The sequence below is a fragment of the Rhinoderma darwinii genome, chromosome 13 (assembly GCF_050947455.1).
Source record: "Rhinoderma darwinii isolate aRhiDar2 chromosome 13, aRhiDar2.hap1, whole genome shotgun sequence".
Lineage (NCBI taxonomy): Eukaryota > Metazoa > Chordata > Amphibia > Anura > Rhinodermatidae > Rhinoderma > Rhinoderma darwinii.
In genome coordinates this window covers 66,840,155-66,857,993 of record NC_134699.1, presented here as the reverse complement: position 1 = coordinate 66,857,993, position 17,839 = coordinate 66,840,155, and the positions used below count along the sequence as shown (strand labels likewise).

Genomic DNA, 17,839 nt, shown 5'->3' with positions numbered 1-17,839 from the left:
GACAAGAATATGAACCATGCTCCCAGTATCTCTGCCTAACGACACAGCCTTGATTTTCATGAGTCTAGGTGGGTGACGTTCCATTAGCTGGCAATGAACTTTGCCATTCAGGATCGTGAGAAAGCTGGGAGCATTATTTGCAGAAGACGCCAGCAGGAATAGGGCTTGTGAGCAGGGCTGACATAAGGCTCGGGTGCATGGACACGGCGCATACGCTCTCGTAGCTGCCTGACATTGTGCAGAACAATGCAGCGGTGTCATTTTTTTTCTCCCCTGCCTATTCAGTCCCGGCTTGTGGATTAACTTCTGAATTCCAGCACGGTCGTCCGGAGCTGCTGCAAACAATAGGCGCACTTGTCGGATCTATAGGCAGCGCCTCGGGGCTTCCTATTGGCAGATCTACGCGTTGGAAATAAAGCAGCCTACACAGACTCCTCTCCCAGCAGCGCGCCGCTCATGGCCTGCAGTAATGTGTAGCCTGCGGGCACAACTGAAGCATCCAAACTGAAAGACTCGTTCCCAGGCTAAGTTCTGTGCTGGTGTTGACTCCTGGCTCCGGAACAATGACCCTATACACACGGCAGGTGGTTCTACAGGTTCCTGCTGTCAGCATAAACACATGGTTCATCGGGAGCGGAGGGCGGGGGGGGCGACAGACTGGCAATCAAGGCAGGACGGGGTTAACATGGGAAACTGCTTTATATCTAAAAAAATATATATATATAAAAAATTGTGCAATGAGATTTCTAAGATGCTTTGTGTCAAAATTCATCACCATTGCAAGATCACTGCTTGCTGTTAGTGAATGGAAACATTCTGGTTTACAGTAAGCCGCTGAAACCCGTCCTGGATTAATATTTCTCACAGCTGTGGGTTTGCTACAACTGTATACAGCCAAGAAACCCGCTGTGAGCTAAACGGCCTAGTCGTCCAGCAGTCCGGAGACGTCGGGCATGGCTCAGAGCTACGTCTTATGTCGGGCAGCACGGAGTAGCCATGTTCACCCTGCCATCAGCTGTTTATAGACGGCTGCCTGTCTTCAACGCCGCCAATGTACACGCAGTATCTGAGCAACTACTCCGTGAACCCCAATATCCCCTCCCCACTCCTGTGTGGACCTCTCATGTGTCCAGGAAGCGGAGATATGAGGGGCTGTTTGCATGGTGCTGCTGGAGTTGCCCCTGTGCCCCATAAACAGGAACAACGTGGTCACCAACATAACAGATTGCAGGGTCAAGGCGACAGAATAGGTATAAAACTTGATAATTTACTTTGTTGTTCACTGACCACAAGCTAGAACTGACAGTCATGTCTCATCCGGAGGCTGAAAACCTGCCCTGGCCTAATATAGTTGTATCCAGTCTAGACAATCCTCCATAAACGCGTGGAAACCAGGCTAATACATTTTACCTGCACTGATACATTGTAACAACTATCAGGACAGAAGTTGGATTTGTACAACTGATGTGTGTAGCTCACAGGAGAATAACTAGATTGGATATGTTGTAACAAAGCCTCTGCTGTGAGAAGCATTAGGTCTGTATGGGCTTTCAGCCTCTGGATATAAACAACAATGCTCTCATTCACTGACAGCAAGCCAATATCTAGAAACCGGTAAGGAATGAAAACAAAGTATATTAGAAAGTTCATACATTCTACAATGATTACGCCTCATTTACATAAAATCTGAAAAAACAAAAACAAACGTTGTCAATGTAGTGGACTGTTCGTGTAAGCTCGAGAGGCTCATGACTAGCTACGGCTCACACGATACAGAGATCACCAGCCATTTATAGTGACAGCACAACCGTCCCCACCAGCTGGAGATCAGCAACAGACAAGCTGCTTTTCTCTAACTGCGGGAGGGCCAGCTGCTGGTCTGCCTGTCTCTAACCCTGTACAAGCTATAACGTAATACGAGAAGGACGTCTTTACTCACTTCTTGATACAAGGTTGAGAAATAAAAATGGATATTAAAAGTCAAGTAGGTAATTAAAGCTGTACCCAGAGAAAGCAGGATACTTGACATGCGGAACCTGTACCAGACAGCTACCTCTGCACTGAGTGCAATATAAGGGACAATAAATGAATAATTGAAAAAAACTTTAAAAGAAAAGATTTAAATGTTGTGGTCACATAGACGACGCAGCACCTAATACGCTCCTACTGTACAGAGACACCAACCCCTCCTGTTCAGCAGGAATGTAAGGAGTTAATCGAGAGGCGGATGATGGGAACAAACGTCTGTCAAATACATTAAATAATAAAAAAAATAGGAGGATCCCGGGGCAAACAATCACACTCCTTATAGTACAGAAAACACTGATCCTGAGGAGGTCCTCGTCTCATCATACACAACTCACAGGGCATTGCTGTGTACCCCACAATCAGCACAAACAACAACCAGGCCCCCGAATATCAGGGTCTCACTGTCCTGTAACCCAAATGTAAATCATCATTATTACGTCACCCCGAGTGTTAGAGGTGAAATGGTTCGTGAAGGAAATGAAAAATAGTAAAAGATAAGATATAGGCGATCACGTGATTGACGTTGCACATATTGGCCAATCAGATTCCAGCCATCACATTTCCATCATAGATTAGGTTATGAGGTCACACCGTCACTACTAGTTACACTTGCGTAACAATGTCTCACATGGATGAGGGACTCATTACTTTGTGTGACACTTCGATAAATACTACATCAAATCTACAAATACTTATAACAAAGTGACATCTACGAGGAGTCTATATTCACCAGCAACATTGTACAGTTCACATATAGAATCTACATATAAAGCCTCTTACATAAAAATATGACATTACCTATCCCATACTGATCCAGAGATACATCCTGTATTCTACTCCAGAGCTGCACTCACTATTCTGCTGGTGGAGTCACTGTGTACATACATTACATTACTTATCCTGTACTGATCCTGAGTTATATCCTGTATTATACTCCAGAGCTGCACTCACTATTCTGCTGGTGGAGTCACTGTGTACATACATTACATTACTTATCCTGTACTGATCCTGAGTTATATCCTGTATTATACACCAGAGCTGTACTCACTATTCTGCTGGTAGAGTTACTGTGTACATATATTACATTACTTATCCTGTACTGATCCTGAGTTACATCCTGTATTATACTCCAGAGCTGCACTCACTATTCTGCTGGTGGAGTCACTGTGTACATACATTTCATTACTTATCCTGTACTGATCCTGAGTTACATCCTATATTATACTCCAGAGCTGCACTCACTATTCTGCTGGTGGAGTCACTGTGTACATACATTACATTACTTATCCTGTACTGATCCTGAGTTACATCCTGTATTCTACTCCAGAGCTGCACTCACTATTCTGCTGGTGGAGTCACTGTGTACATACATTTCATTACTTATCCTGTACTGATCCTGAGTTACATCCTGTATTCTACTCCAGAGCTGCACTCACTATTCTGCTGGTGGAGTCACTGTGTACATACATTACATTACTTATCCTGTACTGATCCTGAGTTATATCCTGTATTATACTCCAGAGCTGTACTCACTATTCTGCTGGTAGAGTTACTGTGTACATATATTACATTCCTTATCCTGTACTGATCCTGAGTTACATCCTGTATTATACTCCAGAGCTGTGCTCACTATTATGCTGGTGGAGTCACTGTGTACATACATTACATTACTTATCCTGTACTGATCCGGAGTTATATCCTGTATTATACTCCAGAGCTGCACTCACTATTCTGCGGTGGAGTCACTGTGTACATACATTACATTACTTATCCTGTACTGATCCTGAGTTACATCCTGTATTCTACTCCAGAGCTGCACTCACTATTCTGCTGGTGGAGTCACTGTGTACATACATTACATATTCTGTACAGATCCTGAGTTACATCTTGTTAATACAAGCTGTTAATTAGGAAAAGTATAGGATAAGTAATGTATGTACACAGTGACTCCACCAGCAGAATAGTGAGTGAAGCTCTGGAGTATAATACAGGATATAACTCAGGATCAGTACAGGATAAGTAATGTATGTACACAGTGACTCCACCAGCATAATAGTGCGCACAGCTCTGGAGTATAATACAGGATGTAACTCAGAGCCGATTTCATAATTCGGCAGGCTTCCTTACGGAAATCTTCCTGCATGGCCTGCTTGTTCAGTGTCTGCAAAGAGCTTGCATTCTGGGAAGTGTCATTATGCACTGCATAGTTATCTGAAGTAGGCAAAACTAACTGCCCACTTGGATTATAAGAAGCTTTGAATAGCTATGTCTGCTAAGAAGCTTGCCAAAAGTTTCCAATACAGAACTGTGAATGCAGCTCTTGAGTAGAATCCACGATAACTCGAATCAAGTTAAATGCCTTGTATTTAAGGAAGGACAAGAGGATGTAAGTGGTCAAGGACATAAAGTGGGGTAAATACGGTTTATTCACACGTGCTACAGATGGCTTCCCAGACTGTCAGTGGTGAAACTTTTACACCTGTATGAATTGTCAGACAGTAATATAAACACTCTATTCACACAGGAACAATATGCTCTGTCTCCATCATCGCTCTCACCGCGCACAGGACGACCACACTGTAGACCAACCAGTTAATCGGCTACATCTAATATTTCATTGTCATCCGCGGTATGTGGTATGTTCAGTAACTACCGACACACAAGAATCATACCCTCCAACAAAGGCTTCCTGCCAGGTGAGAACAATTTCCAAGGTGATCTTGAAACGACTTCGTCTGAAAATGGAAGGAATGAAGAAAACCTCGTCCTCAAATGTAGAACTTTGCTTAAAGGGCAATTCCAGTCACAAACGGTAAATGGGGTAGAAATAGAAGCGGAAAAGTGACAAGTGCTCTGAGCGGGTCTGAATCACAAGACGAGTTATTTCCTTTAAACAAGAATGTGGATAACAAAGGATCAACTCCAGCTTCAGAAATAGCCTTATTATTAAGTTTCCTTGAAGTTACTATGTTCACACAAAGTTCTTTGAAGAGTTTTTTGACGCGGAAACAGTGCCGAAAAACTCGTCAAAAAACGGCCCTAAAATGCCTCCCATTGATTTCAATGGGAGGCGGAGGCGACTTTTTCCCGCAAGCGGTAAAAACGTCTCGCGGGAGAAAGAAGGGACATGCCCTATCTTCGGGGGTTTACGCCTCTGACCTCCCATTGACATCAATGGGAGGCAGAGAAAGCGCATTTTGCTGCGTTTTATGCCCGCGGCGATCAATGGCTGCGGGCAAAAAACGCAGCGAAAATCGGTGTGCAGGGAGAGGAAAATCTGCCTCAAACTTCCAAGCGGAATTTTGAGGCAGAAATTCCACCTGCAAAAGAGTCTGTGTGCACAAATATCTCATACAAAGAACTCTACAAGAATGTGACCTATATGACACATGTGAAGGGGGTCACTGGATCTGTAATGCAAGTTATTGGTGTTACTAGGACTATAATACTGCCCATATGTACAAAAATATAACTACTATTATACTGCCCCCTAGGTACAAGAATATAACTACTATTATACTGCCCCCTAGGTACAAGAATATAACTACTATAATACTGCTCCTATATACAAGAATATAACTACTATAATACTGCTACTATATACAAGAATATAACTACTATAATACTGCTCCTATATACAAGAATATAACTACTATAATACTGCCCCTATATACAAGAATATAAATACTATAATACTGCCCCTATATACAAGAACTACTATAATACTGCCACCTATATACAAGAATATAGCTACTATAATACTGCCCCCTATATACAAGAATATAACGACTATAAAACTGCCCCCTATATACAAGAATATAACTACTATAAAACTGCTCCTATATAAAAGAATATAACTACTATAATACTGCCCCTATATACAAGAATATAACTACTATAATACTGCCCCTATATACAAGAATATAACTACAATAATACTGCCCTCGATATACAAGAATATAACTACTATAATACTGCCCCCTATATACAAGAATATAACTACTAAAATACTGCCCCTATATACAAGAATCTAACTACTATAATACTGACCCTATATACAAGAATATAACTACTATAATACTGCCCCTATATACAAGAATATAACTACTATAATACTGCCCCTATATACAAGAATATAACTAGTATAATACTGCCCCTATATACAAGAATATAAGTACTATATACAAGAATATAAGTACTAAAATACTGCCCCTATATACAAGAATCTAACTACTATAATACTGCCCCTATATACAAGTATCTAACTACTATAATACTGCCCCTATATACAAGAATATAACTACTATAATACTGCCCCTACATACAAGAATATAACTACTATAATACTGCCCCTATATACAAGAATATAACTACTATATTACTGCCCCTATATACAAGAATATAACTACTATAATACTGCCCCCTATATACAAGAATATAACTACTATAATACTGCCCCTATATACAAGAATATAACTACTATAATACTGCCCCCTATATACAAGAATATAACTACTATAATACTGCCCCTATATACAAGAATATAACTACTATAATACTGCCCCTATATACAAGAATATAACTACTATAATACTGCCCCTATATACAAGAATATAACTACTATAATACTGCTCCTATATACAAGAATATAACTACTATAATACTGCCCCCTATACACAAGAATATAACTACTATAATACTGCCCCTTTTATAGAAGAATATAACTACTATAATACTGCCCCTATATACAAGAATACAACTACTATAATACTGCCACTATATACAAGAATATAACTACTATAATACTGCTCCTATATACAAGAATATAACTACTATATTACTGCCCCTATATACAAGAATATAACTACTATAATACTCTCCCTATATACAAGAATATAACTACTATAATACTGCCTCCTATATACAAGAATATAACTACTATAATACTCTCCCTATATACAAGAATAGAACTACTATAATACTGCCCCCTATATACAAGAATATAACTACTATAATACTGCCCTCTATATACAAGAATATAACTACTATAATACTGCCCCTATATATAAGAATGTAACTACTATAATACTGCCCCCTATATACAAGAATATAACTACTATAATACTGCCCCTATATACAATATAACTGCTATAATACTGCTCCTATATACAAGAATATAACTACTATAATACTGACCCCTATATACAAGAATATAACTACTAAAATACTGCCCCTATATACAAGAATCTAACTACTATAATACTGCCCCTATATACAAGAATATAACTACTATAATACTGCCCCCTATATACAAGAATATAACTACTATAATACTGCCCCTATATACAAGAATATAACTACTATAATACTGCCCTCTATATACAAGAATATAACTACTATAATACTGCCCCTATATATAAGAATGTAACTACTATAATACTGCCCCTATATACAAGAATATAACTACTATAATACTGCCCCTATATACAAGAATATAACTACTATAATACTGCCCCCTATATACAAGAATATAACTACTATAATACTGCTCTTATATACAAGAATATAACTACTATAATACTGCTCCTATATACAAGAATATAACTATAATACTGCCCCCTATATACAAGAATATAACTACTATAATACCGCCCCTATGTACAAGCATATAACTACTATAATACCGCCCCTATATGCAAGAATATAACTACTATAATACTGCTCCTATATATAAGAATATAACTACTATAATACTGCCCCTTGTATACAAGAATATAACTACTATAATACTGCTACTATATACAAGAATATAACTATTATAATACTGCCCCTATATACAAGAATATAACTACTATAATACTGCTCCTATGTACAAGACTATAACTACTGTAATACTGACCCCTATATACAAGAATCTAACTAGTATAATACTGCCCCTATATACAAGAATATAACTACTATAATACTGCCCCTATATACAAGAATATAACTACTATAATACTGCCCCTATATACAAGAATATAACTACTATAATACTGCCCCTATATACAAGAATATAACTATTATAATACTGCCCCCTATACACAAGAATATAACTACTATAATACTGCTCCTATATACAAGAATATAACTACTATAATACTGCCCCTTTTATAGAAGAATATAACTACTATAATACTGCCCCCTATACACAAGAATATAACTACTATAATAATGCTCCTATATACAAGACTAGAACTACTATAATACTGCCCCTTTTATAGAAGAATATAACTACTATAATATTCTCCCTATATACAAGAATATAACTACTATAATACTGCTCCTATATACAAGAATATAACTACTATAATACTGCTCCTATATACAAGAATATAACTACTATAATACTGCCTCCTATATACAAGAATATAACTACTATAATACTCTCCCTATATACAAGAATATAACTACTATAATACTGCCCCCTATATACAAGAATATAACTACTATAATACTGCTCCTATATACAAGAATATAACTACTATAATACTGTCCCTATATACAAGAATATAACTACTATAATACTGGCCCTATATACAAGAATATAACTACTATAATACTGCCCCCTATATACAAGAATATAACTACTATATTACTGTCCCTATATACAAGAATATAACTACTATAATACTGCTACTATATACAAGAATATAACTACTATAATACTGCCCCCTATATACAAGAATATAACTACTATAATTCTGCCCCCTATGTACAAAAGACATAGCATACATTGTTTTTAATATTTCTGCAATGTGTAAGAATGCAGATGACCAGTTATCACCTCGAGCTTCATAAACAATTATTTCCAGGAAAGTTGCTAAAACAAGTGATACAAATTCTACGAATACTTTAAAAGCTATTTACAAGTCTGAAAATGGGTTTGTTTGGTTTTTGTTTTTTTTAATTAAAATGTGTATCAGTGTGATTGGTGCAACTTTCTAATTAATTTTTTTAGATACAACTGCTTTGTATCCTGTATAAAGAGCAGCTGTATCTTGCACTGAATAATGTATCCGTCAGATCTGCGGGACTGACGGTTTCACTGTCAGCGGGTCCTGTGTATGACGCACAGGATCATGCTGTTGCCTATCACATATAAGTCCATAACTTGTGATGTGATCGATTACAGGTGTATCGAGCCTCCTTTCTCCCACTTTGCGACCTTGTGTGCCTGTGTCTTCTCCCTCTCACTCGGGACATAGCTGTGGAAGACCCGATTGCTGACCTGCACTGACCACAGATGTCTCTACAGTGTTTAGGAGAAAACTAAATCAGACCTAAGGGCAGAGGGCGTAAAGTAACACATGACTGCAGGACCAGACTACACAGGGTTTTTTTTGTAGTCTGATACCATGGCGACACAAAAAATATATTTCATAGAGATTTTATGACATTTCTTCACTCCATTTCTCTGATCTATGAACAACAGAGTCCCAATTGGTTGCCCCTCTTAACCACATAGACACCTTCTAATATGGTCTACCGAGTATTGTCCAGGAGTACCACCCTCTTGCAACTTTAACATTTCAGTAAATTTTAGTCCCTTGAGGACAAGCAAACATAACGCTGTATAGATTATACAACACACACTACAACCTCAATGCTGAGAACACAATAGCTCCAATACTTAAAGGAACAGCCTCACAATTCTCGAAACCAAAAGACGGCCATTAGTGCGGCATGCTGCGATTTTAAGAGGTCGTGGAACGGCCATTAGAACGCGTTCATCATCCCCCTTATCCACACAACCGTCACTCTCTTCTGCAGGGAACACCCCCCCCCCCCCACCACCACTTTACCGCCTGGACCATTAGGAAACGGTGTCTTTCAGGTCATACCCAAAATAACCGTGTGGTTGTGGGAATTGTAATTTAAGGAATTGTCCTATTATTTCTTCCTATGCAGGTGCACCTGTTCTAGTAATGATGACAGGTAATGGACCCAGGGCTTCTTATCTCACGGCCGTGTAATCTATTTAAAGTTCCTGCCCTACGCCTTATGTAAGTGGCCAGAGGACGACTCCCACTTAATGAGTAGTTTACGCTCCGGCTAAATTTAGGCAATAATAATCGCTCCAGCCCAGGAGTCAGGACAAAGTGTCACTAAAAACAGCCACGATCCCAAGAGTCGACCGGAAAACTATTAGCGATAATTAATCTGTCGACAGGAGAAAGCGAGAGGGGGGGGGGGTCGTCTGATCAAGCTAAATAAAACTTGTTGTGGAACGTAGGGTGGCCTCTGGGCATCGGAATAAAACTAAGGCGGCAAAAAGCGCTCGCCGGATCGACGCTACTCGTTTCATGCGGAGCCTTAATACATGGCGAGAAAAGGTCGGAGATGGCCCTTTAAGAAGAAGTTCAGTAAACCGGCGGTGACTTAGATTTCTGTTAATGCGGAGCCCTGTGATTCATGAACACAATGTCAAGACTACGGTGAAGACTGACAAGAAAAGCAGCAGAAGAGGATGAACATTGAAGACCAACATGTACACAGGCAAACCAGTAGAAGAAAATGAGCAATGGAGAGGAATCTAGTGCTGCACAAATAATGAAGTTGCAGGGTTTGTGGTAAGCTGGGTGACCACTTCTAGGGGTACTGTATCATCCAGCATCTCTTTCCCATGTAGGAGGCCGAAATAACTGAGCATTGGGGGTGTAGCGGCAGTCTTTACAGTATCTGCTTCATGAATAGAATGCCAAGACTACAGTGGAAACCGACACATACACATGTAAAAAAGGATAGAAGAAATATATCAATGCAATATCCGTCCAAAATCTCTTTCCCGAGTAGGAAACCGAGAAAATCAGCTGTGTAGCTGCAGCCAACGTACTGTTCTCTGTTATCAGCTTACACCGGATATACCGATATAGATAAATATATATATCCAAACACATAAATAATATAATTAAGCCTGCAGTAAATGACTACACACATGTGGGTGAGGACATTAGCACCGGAAACACCTCTCTCGCTTTGACATATACAAGGAACACCAAATAAGGTTTGTCGGAAAGCAGCAGATCAAAACCCGTCTAATCATAATAACAATAATAATCATATGTCACACGCCCAGCTCGGCCCGCCCAGGCTTCAGGTACACAGCTAAAACTCCTCAATCAACCTGTGTATCATCACAGCAGTCTGTGGGTGGATATCGCCTGACAAACAGGGTGGGGGTTATGGTGAGGATCAGCTCCCTTCAGTTTAAAAAAATAAAATCACTTTATCATAAGTCCATGCAATCAGAATAAGTACTACGTGTCCAAAACGCGTCAGCCGTCATCTACCATTGACTGCCCGTTTTCGTGAACCGCAGAGTAAACTAGGACTGTATCCATAAGAGCAAGTGACATATAGAAGTTTGCGGTCACGTTTCGGAGATGAATTTCATCCCTGCTATAAAGGACTGCATGACCGAAACGCATCAGCAGACGTCCCAGGGAGAAGCTGCGTGGTTTGCTTGATGGCTCCACTCCTCAGGTGCAAGGAACCGGCACTCAATCCATGTTACTACTATATTAAAAACCAATAACAAGATAAAGAAGTTTGCTGACGCGTTTCGGTCATGAGTTTACCACTGAGCGATTTTTAGTTTTATGCTAATTTCTTTCTTAATGCCCAAGTGGCCGTGTTTATACTTTAGACCAAGTGGGTGTTGTACAGAGGAGTGTATGACGCTGACCAATCAGCGTCATACACTTCACTAGCGATATAGCTATATCGCCATGTGCAGCCACATACACAAAAACTAAACATTACTGCAGTGTCCTGATAATGAATATACATTACCTCCAGCCACGACGTGATGTCTATTCAGAATCCTGGCACTTCTGAATCTTTTTTGTGAGATTACAGCAAAGCAAACATAATCTCGTTTACATCGTAATCTTACGATATTACATTTGCCTTGCTGGAATCTCACAGAAAAGATTCAGAAGTGTCAGGATTGTGAATACACATGACGTCCAGGCTGGTAGTGATGTATATTCATTGTCAGGACACTGCAGTAATGTTCGGGTTTGTGAATGTGGCTGCACATAGCGATATAGCTATATCGCTAGTGCAGTGTAAATGAACGGAGAGAAGTGTATGACGCGGATTAGACCAAGTGGGCGTTGTACAGCGGAGTGTATGACGCTGACCAAAGTAAAAACACGCCCACTTGGGCATTAAGAAACGAATTAGCATAAAGCTAAAAATCGCTCAAATTGGTAAAAATAGATCGTTTTTCTAAATAAAAAGCACTGCTGTCACTTACATTACAGCGTCCATCTCATTATGTAGGAGATGGGGCACTTATAATGTGGTGACAGAGCCTCTTTAAGGACTACCTGTCTGAGATGCGTCAGCAATTGTCTCAGAGAGAAGTTGTGCGGTTTCCCAGACTGCTCCATGCCTCAGGTGCCAGAAACTGCACTCAATCCATGTTGCTTACTCACCTGTTTATTGGACTACGCTAAAGTTTGAAGTGCAGATAAATATATCCACACGTTCTGACCAGGTCTTCCATCAATGCTACGAAGGACTAAGTTTCAAAAACGCATCAGTGAATTTATTGGAATAGCTCCCTCTGAATAGGTGGACCCCAGGGTGCAGAGGTAGCAGGGACACCCAGACCCTGGTGTCCCAGAAGCCCCTCTGTCTCATAAGAACACGGTCGTTTTATGAACGGCACATGGTAGGTACCGGGCCCCCTTTAATTGGGGCCCATGCGCTTCAGGATCCGCCTCAGTCTGACCCAACTCCCTGCTACAAAGAGAAGTTTGCTGACGCGTTTCAGTCATGCATTTCATCTATGCGAGGAATGTGGCCCACATCCCCGAAACTCGTCAGCAATCTTCTCGATTCTGTTTTTCATGCAGTATTGGATATAGATCTGAAGATCTTTTTAACGGAGCGCTGGTTACGGTCCTTCTTTACGTAACGGCGTGCATCATGGAGCGTTTCAGGATTGAACGGCGGGGGAAGGAGGGGATTCTGACGTTTTTTCGGGTGCAGTTTATTCAAACAGTTACTGAGTTTCGACTTAATTTAGGACATAGGACCTGAATTTATTCAGTCGACTATTGCGAGGACTGTGGCTACGGGGGATGGCACAATTTTAATTTGGTGGGTCTATGGGCAACATATGAGTGAGGAGCCATAGATCATCCTAGCCACAGGGCCTAGAATTACTGCAGGACCTACGGGCACAGGTTTCTGTATCTAAGTCACAGCTGGTGATGTCATCATGTGACTTGAACTCCATTTATTTACGTTTTCTTTTTCGGATCTCCCCGCAGCCAGTCAGTGTCTTCCACCTGCTGAGTGCAGGAGATGATCCTCTCATGTTAGCTGTAGCCTACAGGTATTAAAAACGCACCTGCTGCCTCCCGCCCACGATGTGCACAGCCCGGCAGGTTGTAACACGGAGACCTCAGCGAGTGAGCCGCAGCTTCCCATTACAGCGCAGCGCAGGAGATTACCGCTTACCACAGATTTCCCACACTGCCCTGATCCGTATGTATTATCTCATATCAGCAGCTTTTTTTTCAGCAATAGTAAAATCAGTCTTATGATCCGGTAATTTAAAGGAATAGACCATGATAGTTTCTTCCAAAAAGTGCACCCACCCTTGTCCATAGGTCGTGCGTGGTATTGCAATTCAGGCCCATTCACGTCAATAGGCTGCAATACCAGACACTACCCAATGAAAAGTGTGGCGCCATGTTTATTTTGGAGTAGTTTATGCTGATTAAGACCCCCAAAGTCGCTCAGCCAATCAGAAGCAGAGAACATGGGCTGGAGTGTAAGAAGATAAATCCTCCATCAATGAGGTCCCCGCTATAAGCGCCATATTTGTCTGACGTGCTCAGAGTCTAGGGGCCTTTTTCTTAAAAAAAATTTTTATGAAAAACCTGTAAAACAAGACTTTTTGTTGATTTGACACAGCCCTGACCTCACCCATCACCCACCCAATTTACCAGCCCTCCGAGTAATAATGCTCGCACTGTCCGTAGTGATGAATGGCGGCCATTGTTTCCAAGTAATAACAAAAATCTGAAATGGTAGAATTTGAAAAAAATGGGAAGATTTTGTAACAAAAATGTTTTAATTTTTTTGTACTTCCTATTGAAAATGGGGGCACTTCATATTTAGAGCCTGGGGGCACACAATATAGAAACTAATGGAAATAGAGCGGTTTCAGGCTGTGTATATCACCATGAAGAGGGAGAAAATATCACAGGCCAATACGGTGGTTGGACAAGTCCCTCCCTCTTCTCCTGAAATACTTTGTGCTGCTATGGGGACCCTGCTTCTTCCACCATGTAACTCCCAGTGACCAGACGCAAAATCTGTAAAATTATCTCCTGAAACACATTGTGCTGCTGAGGACCCAGCTTCATCCACTAAGTAATCTTTGTCTGTGTGATCAGCACAATCCCTTCCTGAAATACTCTGTACTGCTGTGAACCCAGCTCCTTCCACTGTGTGATTGCACAAGTTCAGGACACTCCTCTCCTGAAATACTCTGTGCTGCTAGGGGCCCTGCTTCTTCCATCATGCAACTCCCTGTCAGTGACCAGCCACAAAATCTGTACAATTATCTTCTGAAACACTCTGTGCTGCTGGGGACCCTGCTTCTTACACTATGTAACTCCTATTCTGTGCAATTGCATGAAATCAGCACACTCCTCTACTCAAACACTTTGTGGAAAGAGCAGGGTACTCCGCAGCACAATGTGATCCTCCGACTGACCTCCCACAAGATCAGCACACTCCTCTCCTGAAACACTCTGTGCTGCTGAGGACCCAGCTTTATCCACTATGTAATATTTGTGTGTGTAATTAAACAAGATCAGCAAAATCCTCTCCTGACACTCTGTGCTGCTGGGGTTCTGCTTCTTCCACTATGTGAACCTCCCACGAGATCAGCATTTTCTTCCTAAAATACTCTGTGCTGCTGGAGAACATGCTTGTTCCACTATGTCTGTGCGATTGCTCAAGTTCAGAACACTTCTCTCCTGAAATACTCTGTGCTGTTGAGGACCCAGCTTCATCCACTATGTAACTCTCAGCCTGTGACCTCCCACAAGATCAGCACACCCCTCTCTGAAATACTTTGTGCTGCTGGGAACCCTGCTCCTTCCAATGTGCGATTGCTCAAAATCACACTTTTCTAAAATACTCTGTACTGCTGGAGAGGTCCTGCTTCTTCCACATTTACAAAAGCTATACGTGTATTGAACTGGATAGTGTAAACACAGACCTATGGCGTTACAATATATGATAATGAGTGATTACAGGCCGGGACACAATCCACATCCATGTGGTGCCGGCTCCTATAGACTCGGGTGGGACATGCCCGGGCACATTACATCTGCGGCGCAGTCAGCTGGGTTTGGTTTGGGAGGAATCGCTGAGCTACACCGAAAATAGATTCCCCTCTTATTCATAGTATAAGTTTATCCAGCGTGCAGGGTGAGCAAGCGGGGTCTGCAGGGCAGTACCATAGAGGTAGACCATGCGGCTGCTATGGGGTCCATGGAGAGAGAGGGCACAGTCCTGGTTGGTTTCATCCAGGACTGGGTGGAGGAAAAAAAAAAAAAGTCAAAACGAGGAGAGCGGAGTCTTGTTCCCTTATGTCCTGGCAGCGATTCAGGAGATGTGAGGAAAAAATACCTGTTGCTTATAGAAATATTGGTCTTCAAGACACAAAACTTAGATTTTCTCTATAGTAAAGTAAAGACACGAGTCGCAATTCAAATATATATATAAAAATGTTAAAAAATGATCCGTATCGTTAAGAGGATTCCCAATCAGACCAGATCGAGCTAAAGTCCTGGTTTTCACAGAGGAACAGGATCAGGATAACATGGCTTCTCGGTAAATCCCTCTTAGGGCCGTAGACTGGTGCCGTCCACTAATGCCGCTAATCTCAGGGGATTTGATGAAATCCTATTTCAGATTCACAAAAATTTCGCTTTTTAAGCCCTGGGTTCTGTTCCCTCTAACATGAGGGATTGTGAACTCTCCAAGTTGGGCAATTTAAAAGGATAAAAAGGGAGACGGCACGACTTACACCCAAATTTAGGGCCATTAGTTTGACAAAAGGAAATTAAATTTAAAAAAAAAAATGTAAAAAAAAATAAAAAAATCCAACTATTGCAGAAAACAAAACAAAAATAAATAAATCAAAGAGATACATGGGAAAAGACCCAAAGGGCATAGTTAGAGGTCTACATGGCCTCAACAAGTCACGGCGGGGGCCAGATGTGGCCAAGGTGCCCACCACCTCCCTCGAACGTGAGAAGCAGTGAACTGGTAATGGTACAAAAAGTGGGGTCAACACCGACCCATTTAGTAAAAAGGAGAAAGTGCGAACAGACCAAAAAAATAAAAATAAATATGCCGCACCTTTCCTACAACGAAAGCACCAAGGGACAGCGAGACGGTATGAGGGGCGGCCCAAGAAAACTCGCTATACAGAGTCCAAAATAATCATGGACTCCTGAAACCCAGAGCTGCTGGGGCGCTGGGAATAAGCCAATAGGGGCCCATTCCAATTTTTAATAAAGGGCCCCCATGATCATTTGCATCCTCGTGTCACTGACTGGAATAGGGCAGTGTGAGGGAGGGCGGGCCGGTATGGACCCACTGTGGGGTGATCCCATCATGCACCATTAATATAAGTCAGGACTCCGCATCCTCCGTCATATAAATGGTTATAATATGAAGTCGGGGCACGGTGTACAGAACAGCAGCGAGAACTCTTGGTTGTTTAATCGTGTTATCACAATGGGCGAACACTGACGGTCGGATGGAGTTATCGCCATGCTTTAATCACAAACACATAATATATTTATAATCACTCACTTCTGTGACTACAGCAGGGAGAGCTGACATCATCCTCGCTCACAGCAGCACGTCAGCGGAAGGTAGAGGACAAGCAGCAACGCTCACAGCTGGGAGAGCGGACATCATCCTCGCTCACAGCAGCACGTCAGCGGAAGGTAGAGGACAAGCAGCAACGCTCACAGCTGGGAGAGCGGACATCATCCTCGCTCACAGCAGCACGTCAGCGAAAGGTAGAGGACAAGCAGCAACGCTCACAGCTGGGAGAGCGGACATCATCCTCGCTCACAGCAGCACGTCAGCGGAAGGTAGAGGACAAGCAGCAACGCTCACAGCTGGGAGAGGGGACATCATCCTCGCTCACAGCAGCACGTCAGCGGAAGGTAGAGGACAAGCAGCAACGCTCACAGCAGGGAGAGCTGACATCATCCTCGCTCACAGCAGCACGTCAGCGGAAGGTAGAGGACAAGCAGCAACGCTCACAGCTGGGAGAGCGGACATCATCCTCGCTCACAGCAGCACGTCAGCGGAAGGTAGAGGACAAGCAGCAACGCTCACAGCTGGGAGAGCGGACATCATCCTCGCTCACAGCAGCACGTCAGCGAAAGGTAGAGGACAAGCAGCAACGCTCACAGCTGGGAGAGCGGACATCATCCTCGCTCACAGCAGCACGTCAGCGGAAGGTAGAGGACAAGCAGCAACGCTCACAGCTGGGAGAGGGGACATCATCCTCGCTCACAGCAGCACGTCAGCGGAAGGTAGAGGACAAGCAGCAAAGCTCACAGCAGGGAGAGCTGACATCATCCTCGCTCACAGCAGCACGTCAGCGGAAGGTAGAGGACAAGCAGCAACGCTCACAGCTGGGAGAGCGGACATCATCCTCGCTCACAGCAGCACGTCAGCGGAAGATAGAGGACAAGCAGCAACGCTC

At 42.1% G+C, this 17,839-nt stretch overlaps 1 protein-coding gene across 1 annotated transcript in view; it reads right to left on the bottom strand.

Moving 5' to 3' along the window:
* TBCD (tubulin folding cofactor D) overlaps positions 1-17,839 on the bottom strand; it is a 124,480-nt gene that overhangs the window by 50,670 nt on the left and 55,971 nt on the right. The gene's annotated exons all lie outside the window — the stretch shown is intronic.